The sequence below is a fragment of the Eptatretus burgeri genome, chromosome 3, assembly GCF_056783735.1.
Source record: "Eptatretus burgeri isolate ZD-2024b chromosome 3, Ebu_testis_v1, whole genome shotgun sequence".
Taxonomy (NCBI): Eukaryota; Metazoa; Chordata; class Myxini; order Myxiniformes; family Myxinidae; genus Eptatretus; species Eptatretus burgeri.
The window spans coordinates 99,605,792-99,614,280 of NC_140963.1; the positions used below are offsets into that span (position 1 = coordinate 99,605,792).

The window sequence follows — 8,489 nt, forward strand, 5'->3', positions numbered from 1 at the left end:
TCACCACAAGATTTGGATAAATGAAAAAAGAATCTTGTTAACTTTGATGATTGCGTTAATGAGAGAAACAAAACAGTTATGGATAGTTATTACACAAGAGGGAGGCATTCTTATTGTAATTGTATTTATCTTCGTCAATCATACTTTCAACTACCTCATTGCTCGATAAGAAATAATGCTAATATTTTTATTTTCTGCAAGTTAAATTAAATATATATATATATATATATATATATATATATATATATATATATATATATATATATATATATATATATATATAATTATATATATATATATATATATATAATTTTTGGAGAGACAATTGCTCTATGTTGTGAAGTCAAAAAGAATTTGAGGAGTATATGAAACACATGACTGGAAAATAGAAATACATTGTTGTGAAACAAGATGAGATACTGGGGGATATATATTTTATTTTATAAATAATGACAAACATCAAGGATAGTTGTTATTATCAATCTTGTAGGTAAATCTGCTTCTGGGAAAAACTTTCATCAATCTCGGTTCTTGAATCGTGAAAATGAAAAGATTACATGTTTACAAAAAAAACAAAAACACCCTGTGATACATATTGTATCAACAACAACCAGAGTAATGTGACCAGAAGAAGTGGAAGGTGAAGATTATTACTACATTTCAATAGAGGAACATATGCAATTGAGGAACGAAGGTCAAATATTTGAGGATGTCTCTCTTGGTACAACAAAATATTCACATTGTAAGAGTGAGTTAAAGAAACTAAAAGCTGGTGGCTTTGGGTGATTAGAAACTAATCCAGAAGGAATGAGACAAATTGTTAAATATTTGATTGGTAATGGAGTTAAGATTTTATCATTCGGTTTTGATTATGATGAAGAAACTCAATGCAAACTTATGATAAGCAGAGGCACAAGTCATAGTGAAGAAGAAGTTACAACTTGTATTAAGTCTAATAAATAATTTGAAGAAAATAATTTATTTGAACACATCTATTTTAATGATGAAGAAAAAGAAAATTTCCAGAATGAACTTTACAATTTATTAAATGATATTTTAAAATAAATAAATGGATGCAAAAGAATGATCAAAAATATTTCAGGAACACCAAGAGTTGGTTTCAAAAGTTGTAAAACAAAAATTAGACATTAAGAAGAAATGCAGACAGAAACGAACGGGTGAAGATGTGTTTGAAAGAAAACAAGATAAATTTTTTAAACCACTTTAAAAAGAACTCCCCAACAAATATGAACAGTTTCTATGATAATACACCCCTAAAAACCTTCAAATGATAAAAGATTTTCATCAAATGACTGATGAAGAACGAGAAGATATAGGAGAATTAGAATATGATAATGAAGGATTATTTCAACAACGAGAAGAGATAAATGAACCCCCTGATTATGTTGTGAATGTTCTCCAAAACAATGACTATTCAACAGATTCAAAAACCATAGCAGTCTCATTCCAACAAAACAACAAGCACCATTCCATCTTGTTCAAGAAAAGGGATTGATATTTAATGATGAATTAAGGTTCTTGAGTTCTGTTCATCCACCTGTTAAATTAACTCATTAATATTTCTTCTTACAAAAGATGGAAGACAAGGTTCAACTATGAGGGGAGAATCAAGTTATTTCGATAAACCATTGAATATAAAAAAATGAGGATGATAGAGTATATATTGATTTACTAAACTCGCTTGATTATGGAGTTTCTGTTGCCAGTAAAGGAAGGAAGAATGAATAGGAGAAACACATTATTGAGGCTTTAAGTAAGCTTGGTTCAGGTGAGGGGTGAATTCGTTTTCTTCCAAATGGCTCATCACAATTGGTTAAGTAGTAAGAAGGTAGTATTGTTGTTATTGTTGAGGTAGTAAGAAGGCTGGACATAACAATTGTTTAAATGAAGCATCAGCCATTTTAGTCCAGTTAATGAACATGAAAGTAATTAATAAATGTCAATACAAAGATATTTTATCCCATGTTAAATGAGTTTAATGCTCTCTCATGATGAAATTTTTAAAATATCATCAATTGTAGATGCTAATAGAAATTATTTTTTATTGTTGAAAGATGATAAAGAAGTATATGTATTTATCGATAAGATAATGGCAGAATTACTGCCACTGAATGTTGGAAGAAAAATGATTTGTGTTGTCTTCTTTTCAATACTATTTAACAAGTGTGGTGTTTCAGAAAATAAAAATGAGATGTATAATAATTACATACAGACTTTGATAAACTTATAAATGAGAAGCACAATCCGAAGTTTTAATTTCACATTGAGTGATCGCACATCTTCTTTCTCATACCCAAGACAACTTGACGCAACAAAAGAATATGAAGCAACTTTATTGTCCATGGAAACTTTTAATACTTTGTTTAATATCAGAGAAAAATTACAAGTTTAGTTATAATCTGGGAAGCGGATACAAAACTATAACAGATTCACCAGGAGCATACGATATTTTTCAAATATCTTCCGAAATTACTCGCCTTATGAAAGAACTGGGTGATGAACCAAAAAATATTGTTTTGATATTCAAAAACATTCTTCAAGCTCAACAATTAAACGTAAAATGACTACAAGGTTTATTTCACAATTGATAATTCATTTTGAGAGGTATTGGGTTTCTCTTCAAAAAAGATTGAAAAGAATGGAACGTTTTATAGTGATGATGTCATTCAAATATCCTCAGGCATAAATTTGGTATTATTTCATTGTGATTTGATAGTGATTATAATGATGGAATAAGAACAAATACAATATTTTCATCCAGTGCATACTCAACCCCAATTGGTTATAAATTCAATATGGAACCCAAAAGATTTGGTTTATCTACCCATGTCTGGAAAAACCATATAAAGAGTAAATTTTAGGATAACCGACCAAGATATTCGCTTCATTTCTTTTAATGGAGAAATTATATCCATCAGAATTCACCAATGTGAAGTTTTCTAATAAATAAATACCATGGTTATTGTAAGGAAACATGAGTTGGGAAAATATAAAATAATTACAGGGGATGCGATGTTCCTTTCCCCATACTATTTGGGTGAAGATGTGTATCTTGGTAGAGGATACTATAAACCTACGAGACAACAGGGTGAAGGACATCAATTTATAAATAAAGGAGATGGGATTATTGATACTCCAATGGGTATAGGTTCAACTATTCTAAAACATAAAGACCTAATGGTTCAACTGCTACTGCTGTGGGAGTGTAGGGAGTGCTATTCAAAGTATAAAAGACACCCAAAAGGAATCCAATAAATGCCAAGCAATAAAATAAATTAAGAAAGGCAAAACTCAGTTGTTTCCCCAAGAATGACAGAAAATAATTCAAGCACTTGGGTCAGGGTTTCAAAAGTTTTAACATCTTTTTTTTTTTTGTAGATGCGAATAGAAATTATTTTTTATTGTTAAAAGATGATAAAGAAGTATATGTATTTATCGATAAGATAATGGCAGAATTACTGCCACTCAATGTTGGAAGAAAAATTATTTGTGTTATCTTCTTTTCAATTCTATTTAACAAGTGTGGTGTTTCAGAAAATAAAAATGAGATGTATAATAATTACATAGAGACTTTGATAAACTTATAAATGAGAAGCACAATCTGAAGTTTTAATTTCACATTGAGTGATCGCACATCTTCTTTCTCATACCCAAGACAACTTGACGCAACAAAAGAATATGAAGCAACTTTATTTGCCATGGAAACTTTTAATACTTTGTTTAATATCAGAGAAAAATTACAAGTTTAGTTATAATCCTGGAAGCGGATACAAAACTATAACAGATTCACCTGGAGCATACGATATTTTTCAAATATCTTCCGAAATTTCTTCCACTTCCACCCCCCCCCCTCTTTTATATCTCCTTTATCCTTTTTTAAATTCAGAATTAAATGGCTGAAAGCAAAGCAGATATAATTAATATTCAAAACATACAATATATTACACATTGAAATATCTACAACAGATTGTATGATATAATGTTTGTTTGAGTGAGAGAGTGGGGGTCTTGAATCATCTGAGTGTTTCTTTCCTGTTCTCACACACACACACACACACACACACACACACACACACACACACACACACACACACACACACACACACACACACACACACACACACACACACACACACACACACACACACACACACACACACACACACATCAATATTATATGACACACCTGTGAATACCCAAGGAATGTTGGAGTTTGATGTCTTGGTTTATCAATAAATATATCCGAACTGTCATATATTAGATTCAGTCAGAGATGAATAATTAATTTCCTGGGGTTGACTCTGATGACTGTTTGGAACAAGAGGCACCATATCTGCACTTTCTTTGTAGTTGACACTGTGAAAACAGGAAACACAGGCACTCATTTAACATAATTGTATTTTATTATGTGTAATACCTTTCCAGTAAATCTTCAAAGAACATTGAAGTTTAACATCATTGTATTTTATTATGTGTAATACCTTCAAAGGACATTGAAACATTGGGTAAATTCTGTGATGTTGGAAGTCTCAGAGGTATCTATCTCAGAGGCAGGTTATTCATGCATTTCTTCAGGTCGTTGTGAAATGTCTGACGGACGAACTGGATTTCTATCAAGACATCATTCAGAGCTTTCCATTCCTTGTGAATATCATTGGCATGCCAATTCACCTTGTCTATGAGTGAGTTTGAAATGCTGCAATAAAAGGGAAAATAACTAATTATTTGTATAATTAATAATATACAATCAAAATGAACACCAATTACTGCACCATCGTCCCAAGAAGGAACCCAGACTTAACAGCACACACACACACACACACACACACACACACACACACACACACACACACACACACACACACACACACACACACACACACACACACACACACACACACACACACACACACACACACACACACACACACACACACACACACACACACACACACACACACACACACACACACACACATACACACATACACACATACACACATACACACATACACACATACACACATACACACATACACACATACACACATACACACATACACACATACACACATACACACATACACACATACACACATACACACATACACACATACACACATACACACATACACACATACACACATACACACATACACACATACACACATACACACATACACACATACACACATACACACATACACACATACACACATACACACATACACACATACACACATACACACATACACACATACACACATACACACATACACACATACACACATACACACATACACACATACACACATACACACATACACACATACACACATACACACATACACACATACACACATACACACATACACACATACACACATACACACATACACACACATACACACACACACACACATACACACACATACACACACATACACACACATACACACACATACACACACATACACACACATACACACACATACACACACATACACACACATACACACACATACACACACATACACATACACACACATACACACACATACACACACATACACACACACACACACATACACACACATACACACATATACACACATATACACACATATACACACAGTTTAATAGTGTATGAAACTTACCAATGTTGTGATGGGTCATTATAATCTTCATCGGATGAAAGATGCTTCATCTCTGTTGGGTCAACCATTGGGTCATGAAGCAAATTCTCATTTATCTTTGTTGGATAAAATTATTTTTGAGTGAGAGACATGCTTCACTTATAAAGCATGTTTGAGGAAGTCAGGAGTTGTCTATTTTCCAGAATTACAGGGTCTGGATAAAAAACAGGAAAGAGAACAATGTGGCAAGTCTGGGAAAATACCAACATGAGAAATGCTGTTTCTCACTTCCTCAAAAATTTAATGTTTTTGTGTTTGAGAAAAGGTTCGAGTATGGAAAATATTTTATAAGACGGGTGCTACAAAACCATTTTATTAAATAGAACTTAAACAAATATTTATTGACTCTATATAAGTTTAATGTACACGAGTGGTCCCAAAATTTGCTCAGACAAGAGCATGAAGAGAGGTTTGTCATTTCATCTCTGCTCAACAAAGATACTTAAAGGTCTAAAGAAGAGTGTATTAAATGAGACCATGAACTTTCACCATTACCTTGAATGTATATGGAAGAGAAAAGATGTTTATAGAAAGATGAATCTTATTAGAAATTATAAACACTAAATATTCTCAAGGACTGTCAGTAAGAAAGCTCTAACAGCATTTGATGATAAAAAATATACAATGAATGATTGAATAAATACATTACCATATGGTTTTAAAGTACAAGTATTAATTTTTAAAATGGGGTTGGGGGTTTTAACGGGCTACCGCAGTACCGCTGTATTGTTTTTAATTGATGAATAAATTAAGTTATTCCTGAAAATAAAGCACCAATATTGATAGGATCTCTATTTGAGTACTCGATTTGATTAAATAAATTATCATGTGAAAGGTAGGCGAAGCCCAGCCCCGCAGGGATAGTAGTATCAATAGGGACATGTTTGATGCAGTAATGTGTTCCATTTTGAAAAGGAGAAATATGAGTGAGCGTAAGCGAGCACATATTGTGACTTTGAGAAATGTGACACATTACTGCAACAAACCCTCCCTTTTGACACTACTAATAATGCAGGTGGGACTTCCCTTTGTCTCTACAATGCGCAGCATGGATGCAAGATTTGATGCAACCCACTTCAAAACCAGGAGGGAGATGAGAACCAGTGATGATGAAGTCAAACAGCCACATGTAGGGCCAGCGAGGAGTTGGTCTTCAACCAGGCCACGTGGTCCTCTTTGTCCTTTCCCCTACCGAGCCTGGTTGGCACTTATTCTTTCTCCTCATCCAAGTGCTGAGGTCTTTCTTACCCTCTCGAAAGGCAGAGTAATACCAGCTTGGATCTATCCCAAAGCTTCTACAAGACCACAAGAACGTCTCCCTCACAAACTCTTCATTGGATAAATTGCTCGACCTTCTTGCACATGAGCCTCTCCTGGTTCTCTCTGGTGGACTGAGTTCTCTTCTTCCTCCTGGGCAGAGATCTCCTCCATGGTGCCGCCCACATGGCCAGCCCGAATAAAAAGAAATGTGCAATGCCACTTCTGGCTCCACAGCACACGGCGTCACCATGGCTGTCACACACTGGCAAGAGAGTTCGCAATCGGCCTAGTTGCACATCTGTGGCACGTGTACCTCTGCGATGGGAAGTCCTCACCTTGCCCCACCTTCAAACAAGAGGTATTACACAAGCATAATGAATGTCTACCCTGTCTATAAAATGCATATGCTGCCTCCTCAGTATCACATGTAACAAATGACTTGCTCTGAGAGATCCCTGTTACATGGCAATGTAACCTATGCGAAACACACGGACCATACTACGCTTACCACAGTCTAGCTATGGACCCCCTCCCCCTCCCTGGAACCTTAAACTCCTGCTAAGGTTCTCCATCAGAAACCCAAGATTCTGGCCTTCACACTTGCTGTCAACCACCAAATTAACTGAACAAAATAAATTACAGAGGGCTGTGGGAGGTGAATCGCAACTAACCTTACCTCCTGCTCTTTATGCTATATCCCCTTGGTTTCAATCAAACACACAGCAATGACAATTGCATACAAAAAAAAAGTTCATCAATTTTGATCCCCTGTCCCTTCTAGTCTGTTCTTCAGGCATTCCTAGGGCAGGGAAAGAAGATGGAAAATAACCCACTCGGCACCACAGAACACACTCAAACAATGAGGCAATAATGCAGGCAGGGCAAGCAGGCCTTCCTTATCCACAATTTATTTTAACCAATTCAAACTTCATCAAATGGACCATGTCCCCCAGTGGATGTCACCTGCTCCAACTGTCAGTTGAGCCCAAATACCAAATTTTGTAACTTGCTATCCAATTTAATGGGCTACCTGCTGTCCATAGCACATATGAAGCCACACGGGACTGAGTCCAAAACCATGATTTTTCTACCCCCAGTAACCACCCCAACCCCACCCCTTTCCAACTTGTCTGGTTTTTCCTTTGTGACAGTTTGCAGCTGTGTCCATCTTGTCCATCCCATGTGTCCTCCCCAGCCCTCATTCTTCTCCACATCCCATATTTCTCCAGGTCTCCCTCTATTTTGTCCATCAATCCTGCTGTTGGTATGTTTCCCCCTTCTCATTCTACTGTTCCTTTTGTTATATTACATTCTGATCTGTTCTTTGTTATATCTCCTTCACGATCCTCGACATTGAATACAAGAAAAATAAAACGATCCACAACAAATGAAACGTTCTCCTATTATCTTTCCACTTCGAACAGCCTCCCACCCCCAACCGACCCAAAAAGTGTGAAATGTTCAATCGGTTCTCCCAGTCTCCGCAGTTCACTGTTACAAAATGACCTATAA

General features: G+C 35.4%; 1 long non-coding RNA gene across 1 annotated transcript; it reads right to left on the reverse strand.

Annotated features, from left to right (window-relative positions):
- Window positions 1–4,054: 4,054 nt before the first annotated feature.
- Window positions 4,055–8,040, reverse strand: LOC147030529 (uncharacterized). The gene is made up of 3 exons (XR_015055795.1): window positions 5,679–8,040; window positions 4,503–4,717; window positions 4,055–4,377 (listed from the first exon to the last, which is right to left on the reverse strand). It is a non-coding gene; the product is annotated as an uncharacterized LOC147030529 (long non-coding RNA).
- Window positions 8,041–8,489: the final 449 nt, after the last annotated feature.